Raw genomic sequence first — 11074 nt, forward strand, 5'->3', positions numbered from 1 at the left:
TTCAGCCACTATTCGATTGGCGATGTTTTCCAGCCGCCTGTTCCTTTCTCTTTAACGTTTCGTGATGAATTTGAAATAATGTGCCATTCTTTTGCCGGCTTGGATATTTTTCCTCGGAGTTTTTGTCGTCATAAGATGTTAATGCATGAAGTAACGCGTGTGACAGTTGTGACACCTGGGCAGGTAAGGAGACTCGAAAGGGTTTTCAGCTGAGCGCGCGCGCGTAAGCCACACACGCAATTCTCGCATCACCTCATGGTTCAAAAGGGGAAATAAACAAATACCGCTAATTTCGCTCAACTTTCTTCTAATTCCTATATAAATGAAATACAAATAGCCATCTCCTTTTCACCACAGCTACGAAAATTCTACACAAACGGTTTAATAGTCACTTAAATTTGTTTGTGTTGGCCTGTAGCTCCACTCGCGCGCGGACTCGCATGCGTTAATAGAGAGCTTAGACGTTTTTGTCAACACGGACGCCAAGTAGCCGAGGTGAAACTGGGTCGAGACCGGCGTCTGTGAATTGACTTGATTGCGTTAAGCATGTCGCGTCAGTGGTTTTACGGCATCGCTAGTTAATTGTACAGCAGTTTTGATTCTTTGTCTTCTTTTTTAATACTGAATCATGACTTCTTTAAGAAAGAAAAGAGATATGCTTTTTCAGAGCTACAATCAAAGATTGATTTCAGAAGATGTATTTCTGAAAAAACTGGCCTACAGATTTTGTTGAATTTTAAATGTTTTAGAGATCATTTCAACGTCCCGTTTTTTTTAAAAGACAATATCTGTTGATTTTAAGGCTCAAACAAATGCCTTATATCGCTGCTATGGTAACGATATTTTGGAGGAAAATGTGATGTGAGAAGTCTATGATGAGCACTTAATACCCTGGCCAAATCTCGTCTTGATATGATTACCCTAACTGTATCTAAGGACAGAACATGTTTATTTGTTTCAAAAAAGGAGAAACTATTTCGAGCCTCCTTATTTGACCACTCCACATAGAGGCTTGTCAGGGCCAATGAAACACAATCACGACAAAACAGAACATTCAACAACAACTGGTAAGAATAGCAACTGACAGGAGGCAAGCTAGTTGGCTATTTGCGACAACCTCGTCCTCTGGGCGCTTTTCCCTGGCTTTGGGTGGGGAGCTCGTCCCCAGGGCGCTTTTCCCTGGCCAGGGAAAAGCGTCCTGGGTACGAGGTTGTATTTGCAAGTGCAGCTGAGAAGTGAACCTGGGACCACCAGGAACAAATTCAACAAGTGGTCAGAAAGTGTCTTGAGTGAACCCGAGATCCCCGGATCTCAAGGCAAGCGCCCTAACCAATGGCGTGCACTGCCTCCATATGTTTAAACCCTTATCTGTCATCAAAGCTTTTTTTATAGATTGAGTTGAAATTCGGAAACTACAATCATTTTGCCATATCTTTTTATTTCTTTATTCTCTAATTTAACAATTATACATGAAGCTCTCTGCAAAGTTAAAAAACCTCCTGTGAATCCTCCCAAGGGACTTTTTTCCACTTTTACAGAGAGTTTCGAATTCAAATTAACTTGCTGATCACTTTTCATCATTAAAAATAAGGGTTACCGGGTTTTTAAGTAGAATCATTTAAAGACAAAACTGAAAACATAGGGTGTTTTGAGATTGCTATCCTACAATCTTGGTCAAAATTGTTGAGTTAAACTCTGCTTTTGGGCTAAACTCCGATCACAAGTATGAAAAAGAAGCTCTTTTTTTGCCCCCATCCCCCACCGCCCCATTTGATCAATGTTGCTAGACGAAACAAAGCGTGTCGAACCTGGGCTTATCAACATTGGTTATAGGGGGGAGAAGGATGGCTAAATAATGTGCGATGTTGAGGACGTAGTGCGTAAAGCAAACACCCTGTTTTTAATATTCTCAACCCTTTTTGTCCAAGAATGTAGACGTAATGCGTCACTGTATTGGGCCCATTTCGCGATATCGTGTTGCAAAGTCGATCCTTCTAAATATTGCAGTTCCAAAAGAGTGAAACTGTTTTGATTAAGGCTACCTAATGCACAAATAAAATTCCAAAAAGTTGTCAACCTTGGTGATTGTGAGAGAAATAAGAAACCTAATCACGTTGTTTTCGATTCATTTATTTAATTTAATGCAATCGTAAAAACCACTGTTCATAAATCGTATTAGCGATTTTAAACAGGGAATTCTGCTTGCCTAACTATAAGCACATCAACATATATTTCTTATTCCGAGTGGTTTTCAATCAACTCAATTCTTTTTTTAGTCAATAACACGCTGACAGTGAAATGAGCCAATCATGACGTAATGCAAAATACATACACGCCTTGCTAAAGGTGGGGAAAAAGGTAAGCGAGTCATGAATGGCTGGAATTAAGTCTGTTTGGCTGGAAATTCTACGTGAGCTAATCACCAAATCGGAATAGGAATGCAAATCAAAAGAAATCACGAATATTATTGGAAACCGCCGGTTAGGAAAACACAAACGAATTTCTAGGACCGTCGAACATCGCTTTGAATTCTTGACAAGTGCAGCACACATGCTGAAGCATTCTTTCGTACGAAAGCAAACGATAGCTCTATTATCAAAAAGAGGTGTTGTGAACCATGTTTGGGATAAAGAGCTATTTTACGTATATAATCAACTCGAATGTATTGTTCCCGTCCTCTCTTTATATTTTCAGTAATCATTGTTGATTTATCAGTATGCTGCCACACAATGTTCGAATACTTCTTCTGCACTGCATCCTTCAACGCAACATTCTTCCCAATACAACACATAATTTAACCCATATCCCCGCGTAGATTTTCGAAGGAAACTTCGGGCTTTTTCTGAAGACTGCAATATATTCTGATCTGTTTTAGGATCAAACAAAAAATAAAAGAAAATTTAACACTTCTGAACGGAAACAACTGATAAAACTTGTGCCAGGAGCCCATGACGAGAAGCTTGTAAATAACTAATTACCGTTTTTAAAATTATTTCTATAATTGTGAACACAGTCAATCAACATTCGATGTTAGCAAATTACCTTGCAGGTGCATAAATAATTTTTTTGACACAAGATGACAATCCAAACATATCAAGGTCTGAGGATTGAAATATCAATGAGTAAAGAAGTCGGAAAGGAAAGGAACTTTATTTAAGCATCTAATTGGGGACACTGTAAATTGAAATCAACAAATTAACGAAAGTCAAATCAAATGCTGGTTTTTGAGAAGAGGGGAAAATTAACCGGAGTACCCGGAGAAATCATCTCGGTACAGAGAAGAGAACCAACAAACTCAACCCACATATGACGCCGAACCTGGAATCGAACCCGGGCCACGTTGGTGGGAGGCGAGTGCTCTCACTACTGCCCCATCCCTGCACTAAAGGTGGGGGTGGAAGGTGCAATTAATATCAGCCACAGTTAGGTTCTGGCAACTTAGCCTGAAACTTACCTCTAAAAACGCGTTTTCTTTTCTTCTCGCAGCGAGAGTTGAGAAAGCTTTCCAGTCTCCATGGGGTGATTCGGCACATTACTTTACGTTCTAATTGGTACTGAGTGCCTTCGTTTGTTTTGATCTTAATAGAACCATTGGCAAGCGTTCTTTGGCTACAAAGCAGAATTGATACAACTGTCAAGGCGATTGTTGAAGTGACAGATATATGCTTCCTGAAAATGTAACAAAAAGGAAAAGAGAATATTTATCATTCCCAACTTTTCCGGCAAGAGGATGCACCAGCGAGGTTAATACTTGTTTCGACTAATTTCTGGTTACAAAGGTGGTCGGGAAATGTCCTAGGAAGAAGATTGTACACAAAGTAAACTGACCGGTAAAGCGTAAATCGTTCGTTTTGGTTTTTAAGTAATTTCGTGTAAATGTAAGATGAGCCAAAACATTAACTTAGATGGGTGTAGCCTCCTCTAAACTCAGTGTACATCTTAGCCGAGCGTTGTCCGCTGTCATGATCAGTTTCCTTTAATGTCAGACTCGCATGTGCAAGTGAATTATGCTTGGAGCCTTGTAGCTTTCGCTCTTGTGGTTTGCAATTGGCCGCCATGTAGTCCGGAAATAAATGTTGGCCTGAAATCCATTCTGAAAGCAGTCGAACGGTGGAACAAAGCTCCAAGGCAAAGTCAACAGTATAGAAATTTTACCTTGCAGATTCAAACGAGAGAAACTAGAAACTAGAAAAAAAGTGGGAGAAATGTTGCCAGGCAACGTGGCATACGTACAACTTGCAGGTTTCTGCGAAATGTTTGCAAATTTTTGGGAAACGAAAGCTAGGGAGTTTTTTTCTTTTAGACAACATTCACAAAGGAAATCTTATTGTAACTTCTCTTTTCCGGCACGCGTGACGAAAGTGGTCTTTTTGAATTTTATTTTATGTTATTTTATTTTATTTTAGTTTTGTTTATTTTATTTTACTTTTTAGCAATACTATTTTATCAACTTCCTTTATAGGAATGTACTGGAATTAACTGGCATCGATTTACATGAATATTGATTTTTAAACCGAACCATATTCAAGAGGAAAAAATGGAAACAAGAATGTATGCTATGGAAAATGTTACGAAAGCAAAAGGAGGAAAAAATCCTTATCAATCTATTAATGAAATGACAGTAAAATTCTTATCGACAATAAATTGGCCTCACCGTGGCGAAGTTTGTGGTTTGAATATATCGAATTCGAACGCAGCTCAAATTGAAATCTGTTTTGTAATCCAACTGCAAAACTCCATTTTAAACAAATAGACCGTTTGAACGAGCTAAAGAGCCTTTTAAGGATGTATAAAGCACTTGAAGGGATTTTCAAAAGAATGGGGAATTTCGAACGAACGCGAAATGAGAACGGCAGTTTAATTGGCCGTTCATGGTCATGTAAGCAATTTTGCTTTCCATACAGTGATTACCTTTGTGGCAGAGATATGCAACACATCAGTCAACGAGACAAAGTTAAGAAGCTTTTACTTACATGACTGGTTGGGAAAATCCACGAACGCCGTCAGAATTCGTCGGTCTGTGGCGTTGTGTTTGAACGCCGTTCAGTCTTCGGTAGTGGGCAGAACCAACAAAACTAAAATTTCACAAAAGACAACCTTATTGTTTAGTAGGCGTCCGATAACAGATCACATTACGCTGATTACAGTCAATAACACCATAAAATCACCTGTTTTATAGCACTGTGGCCAATTTAATGGTCACCTCAAAAAACGCAAAGCAATTATTCAAAGGAATTATAGTACCGAAAAAAAATAGTGCAGCACTTATACTGAGATGCAGTAGAGCTTCCTCAATTCAAGGCTTATCGTAGGAAAACCGTTATAGATGCGGTATGTGTGGTCTTTCTCATAATCCTTGCTCTATCATGGCAAAAAGCAACTACCTATATTTGCTGCGATAAAAATAAATGAATTGTGATATTTTTAATGTTTGTTTTTGCGTGGGGATTTCGTCCTATATTTTTAGCTTGACTGCGTCAATTTGAAAAAATTCGACAGCATAAAATAGTATCTTGTATGCGCAATATGTAGGCTCGGACTTCCGCAACTTTCTTTCAGAAGGGACTTTCAGAACTTTCAGAGCTAATATCCAATTTTCACATTCACAAAGGCATTAAAGCTAATTTTGAGCAAATAAATAATTTAGGTTATTAAAGTCATTGCTTTTAACTATATGGATTGATAACATGTCGATTTTCAGTCCCTGAAAAAACTAAACTATCTCAGCTTTTCCAAATGATTGATCGATGTTTCAGTGTAACGAATTCATCTTTTGGTAGAAAAAAACTGATATGTCTCAAATAGGTGAACCTAAACACTCTCTGTTATTATTTTTATAATGAATGTTTTTATTTTAAGTTGCAATGGAATTTTTCACCGTTTCCATCCGTAATTCCATTGTTTCTCTGTCCATTAATTAAACGTTGTTCCTACACTGAACCCGACACTGAAGCACAATTTTTCAGATGCTTCCCCTAGAAGACGCAAAAGAGGATCTAATCCGCGCTGTTATCAACAAACTCAATTTTATAGTCGACGCTTGTCGCCATAATGTTTTCTCAAATTGAAAGTGATAAGGCTGAAGCAATAACTTACGCCAATGGTGATCAATTCCAGATCGGCAAAATTGGTTAATTAAACTTAACGATGACATCAAGAAAGAGAAGTATCTCGAGTCCATTTAATCTCAATAAGGCCTTTTTTTCTCACTTTCGCTTCGTCCAAAACTCTTCCAACTGCTGAAAACATCCCGGGTCAGAACTGACTCGAAAATGGCGGCTGAAGGCATAAATTCTGAATGTTGTCATAATTATGATAATCATGATAAATTATGCCAATCCTCGCGTTATAACGCTTAAACAGCTGGCAAAATAATGAAAAAACAGCCAGCCTTTTTCTGTCAACACTTTTAAAAAATTGCCCTAAAATTTAACAGTGGGTTATACCCAATTAGTGAAGATAGCTGAAAAACAACATCTCTGAAATGGCGGAACAAATTACTGTGCCTTGCAGCACATCAAAAGATATCCAACCAAATGAGGATATTTCCTGCCGTTTTTAATGTGGGTCTATTAATATACACGATCTTTTCACATCAAATAAAATAATGAAAAAATGTTAAGATAGATCCTTTACTAGTTGTAGAACCTGTTAGACGTGTTTTTCAGTGATCGCCAGAGCCAGAATTGACGTTTTATTTTAGATTGGCGCCTACTCGAAGCCAAATATCGCAGCACTTTATTTTGATAAGTTATATTATGATTCAATTAGCTTAAACTAATATTCCGGACAGAGAATAATACTATGTTTAATTCAAGATAGCCACCAGGAAGCCAAAAAAGATAAGCAATCTAAAACAAGAAACCAATCTCTGGATGAAGGACAGATAATGACAATTACAAATCAATAAAGAGAAGACGGTTTTTAAAGGAAATGAAAAAAAGCTAAAATGACCAAGAGGAACACTGGAGAACTCATTTTGCAAAATATTTAGAGACAAGGTTTAAAAACGGTGTATTATTGAGGGGCCAGTTATTCCAATATAGTTCAACATGAGAATTTAGCCCAAAAAATTACGTGCATGAAAACGTCTACAAAGAAGAAGCATCCATGGCTTTGATTTTGTAAAGGAAACACCTAAACATACCATCTGTATGTGGAATTAAGAACCTTAATTTCAATCGTCATTGAGGATGTCGTCAACAGACTGGAAATATCACTCGAGCAATAAACTGATCTAGGAAACTCAGGTATTGACTTTTTTTGGAGACACTTGAATGTGGTCAGTGAAATGATTATATAAATCCTTAGTGTACGAGCTGTTAATATAAAGACACTTAATTTTATCAAGCCAACTAAACTGCTGAACCCTTGTTTGATCAAATAACTTGAATTATTGTTAGAACGACTTTCATATGACCTTGAAAACAAAACAAAAATGCAAAAATTTAATTAGCTTTTCGAACAAAAAATAATGAGCTCGATTTTTCATTGGCTTAGCGAACGCGGATGTGAAAACGTCATCTCTCCATGGAACTTTCTGGAAAGCGATCGGCATTTCGCTTTGACGTCGTTTGATTTATGTAGTAATGTGATTGGGCAATTGAACTGTTTACTGCCCAGAGTAGGAGTTTCGTTGAAGGGAATAAGGAGAAGCTTTGTTTTAACCTTGCCAAACATTGGTCCCTGAAACAAATTGCGAAATCTTTTTCAAGGTCATACAAAAGTCGTAATTTCCGTGATCATTAACATTCCGGGAATGTGATTGGTCAGTTAAGAAGGTATAATATCCCCAATCAACGTATATCTGACACCTAGCCCATGCTTAGTGGGTTTATTCTTGTTTCTTCGTTAATTAGAAGAACCATACTTCATCTCCGTGTCGGTGTGTCTTCAACTTACACGATTCCTTGAAAAGGCGACCAATACATGACGTACTTTCACTAATGGTTTCCAAATCTGGATTTGAAGCTAATATACATATTAGCTCCTCAATTACTATCAATTTATGTTTTACTTTCAGATATTTTCATAAATAGTCTGTTTACCATACGACCAGTCTAGCCAGTTCATTCATTACGATTAATTATGATGTTTCCCGTGTTAGCCCTTTCGCTGTTTTACGTCACGATTGTTCAGACTGCTTTTTCATGCCCGTACTTGCTCTTTCTTACACCCCTCTGTCACAGACCTGGTGGAACCCGACCTGGTGAGTTATTTTGCCCTCCCTGGTGGAATATTGACCTTCCTGGCACCTGGTGGTTTTTTAAAAACTCCCTGGTGAATTTTATTCCTCCCTGGTGTAGAATTTTAGTTTCCCCGGTGAGGCGTGCTCCCCTTCAAGAAAAAGTCGCAAGTTTGGAATTCCGTTCTTGTTTCTGTTATATGAGAACTTTTTAAAGGATCGGGTATTACATGTCTTATTCTGTTGTACATAAAGATTGCGGGCTTGCGAAGCGCTCTTAAGAAACATGCGCAGTTTGTCTCTTTCTACTCCTCTTTCTATTGGTTCCCGCTGGCTCGTGCGGGCTCTAATCAGTGACCGGCTCGTGAAGGAAAATGGCGGATGGGTCATTCTGAACATCTTCTGATAGCAGCACATGCAGTGAAACTTCTCGATCTTCCTCGTTTTCCTCCGAGACCAGCAACGAGTATTCAAAGCAAGCTAAACGGAGGAAGAAACGGAAACATGCTGAAGATTGGTGGGATTCTTCCGACACATGTGACACGATTGAACCGAAAAAGCGCAAGAAGGATCAGATTACAAAACGCAAGATAGTCAGAAAGAAAAGGAAAACGACAAAGCGCAGGAAATCATGGAGAGGCACTGAACGTCTCCGTAAGGGAAGAGCCCGAGAACAAGACGTAATTTTCACTGCCCTCGTAAGGATGGATAAGGAAGACAGTCGAATTCCTGTCCTTTTCTCCTTGACCTCGAGCTGTGCTGCCTCGTTTGCTGCCTTTAAAGGCAAAGTTTTAGAAGCCTGTGGTCTCTCATGTCGTAAAAATGCTCAATTGTTCTATCTCCACAATGGTCTTTAAGTCCTATATTGGGTGAAACCACATGGGCGGCATTTATGCATTTCTTAAAGAGATGCACAGATTTGTTGGAGTTGGAAACTGTGTCAAGCAAAGTTAGTGCTTCCATTTAGTCGAAAGAGCCAGGCAAAAGCTTTCTTGCAGCCACGTTGTCATCAAGGTCTCCTCGTGAATCACAAAACTGATCTAAGCAATTCAGTGTTGAAAAGGGTAGTTGACAAGGAATGGAGCAGGGTGTATATATATGGACTTTCAAAAAGGTCAAGGAAAGAAGCAATGCGACAGCTAGTAACTGAGCACCTGATGGAGAGCCAGTGTAAAAATTGCCCCATTTCTCATACCGGTACTTCCAAAGTTGCTGTCTCGGCATGCCCTGAAGAGCTGCCTGATCAACTCAAGAAACGTTTGACAGCCTGTGAACTGAGAAAGTTTTTTGACAAGAGATCGAAAGTGAGAAAAGTGTATGGATCAGCAGACTTGCTTCTAAATCAGTTGTGCCCAATTTGTGTAGCAGTTGTGTCACTTGTTCACTTCAATGACATCATGATTAAACGAGACAACTTATGGCAACACATCAAAAGTTCTCACGTGGATGACCCAGTCCGATCACGCGAGATGAAGAGAACATTTTCTATGCCATAGACCCCAACTGGACAGGTGCTGGCATACGTACATATCCTGCGGGGCAGCGAGGACAATGCGATGACTGTATGCTTGGATGAAACTGTAACAATCACGGAAACCACGTACAAGATCTCAGTGAAGACATACAAGAAATTGCTCAAGAATTTGAGGATTCCCTCAGACGAGCATTGATACCACTACATGCAGATGACAACTACGAAGATGACAACGAAGAGGCAACCTTAGAACCGGTTGAGGCAGAAGAGATCCTTGCCTATCAAGATCGGAGGCAAAGAAGAAGCAGAGCCAGCAGGTACAATGACATCATTGCTTGTCTGCGCACAACAACCTTATGTTTGGTGAGTTATCAATGACATCTACTGCGTGATACTACACTGTAGTACTAGAATAGTAACATGTCAAGGCAGGTCAATTATTTTTATACTTTGGTAGATAGACTTTCAGAATATTGCTTAAATGGCTTTGACTGGTGATAAACAACTCATATATAAGTTGCCTCAATCGACTTGCTTTCAAAATTTAATGCCATACATTTCTCGCCATATATATCAAACACAGTATGTTAAATACTGGGTCACACAGTTTTGCATGTATAATATACATTTATAGTAAAACGTCATTGGCCTCCCTGGCGAAGAATTCAGGATCAACGTGGTGGATTTTTGTCTACCCTGGTAGAATTTTTGTTGAAAACCTGGTGAACAACCAGGTTCTACCAGGTCTGTGACAGAGGGGTGTTTTCTTCTTCTGCTGGTCACTATAACCAGTTCGTATATTTGTTCGGGCTCGTTCTTGCAATCTCTCTTTCTCTCTCTCGTTGTTTGTCACTGATATTTCGCCTGTTTTCTCGTGCTCTCAGTCGGTCTCCTTCACTCTCATCGCCTGCTTACTGTTTTTTTTCTCTCTCTCAGTCTTTCTCTTTTTTCTTCATTGTACGACATTTTTGCTTGTGATACTAAAACGCAATGTACGCAATTTCTCCCAAGATAGGACGCAGCTCTTTATATCCCCTAATTTCATTGAATCCATTGTTTTTTTAGCCAATCCAAGGAGACGCGGCGTTTCGTCTCGGCCAAGAGACTCTTCAAAGACCTTTAGAATTCAAAGGCAAACTCGTTGAGCATCGCACCCAAAGTCCCGTTCGCAAATGCTAGATTTAACTCGTGATTACACGGTTGGGAGTGTTGGGAATCCTTCTGCGATAGAGGGCCAGACTGTCAGCATCTAGAATTTGCGAACGGGAATTTGGGCGCAATGCTCAACGAGTTTGCCTTTGAATTCTAAAGGTCTCTGAAGTGTCTCTTGGCCGAGACGAAACGCCGCGTCAGACTAGCCACGAACAGTGGAGCTCAGCTATTAAACAAACAACGTGTTTGCAGCCCCAAGCTTT

At 39.3% G+C, this 11074-nt stretch overlaps 1 long non-coding RNA gene across 2 annotated transcripts in view; it reads right to left on the reverse strand.

The window, feature by feature from the left end:
• Positions 1 to 1421: 1421 nt before the first annotated feature.
• Positions 1422 to 11074, reverse strand: part of LOC138009087 (uncharacterized) — a 24641-nt gene continuing 14988 nt past the window's right edge. For both annotated transcript variants that reach the window (XR_011124318.1, XR_011124317.1), the window contains 3 exons: positions 4974 to 5075; positions 3455 to 3669; positions 1422 to 2866 (listed from right to left, as the gene is read on the reverse strand). This is a non-coding gene — a long non-coding RNA (uncharacterized lncRNA). The remainder of the gene's footprint in view (positions 2867 to 3454; positions 3670 to 4973; positions 5076 to 11074) is intronic.

This window comes from Montipora foliosa, chromosome 6, assembly GCF_036669935.1.
Source record: "Montipora foliosa isolate CH-2021 chromosome 6, ASM3666993v2, whole genome shotgun sequence".
Taxonomy (NCBI): domain Eukaryota; kingdom Metazoa; phylum Cnidaria; class Anthozoa; order Scleractinia; family Acroporidae; genus Montipora; species Montipora foliosa.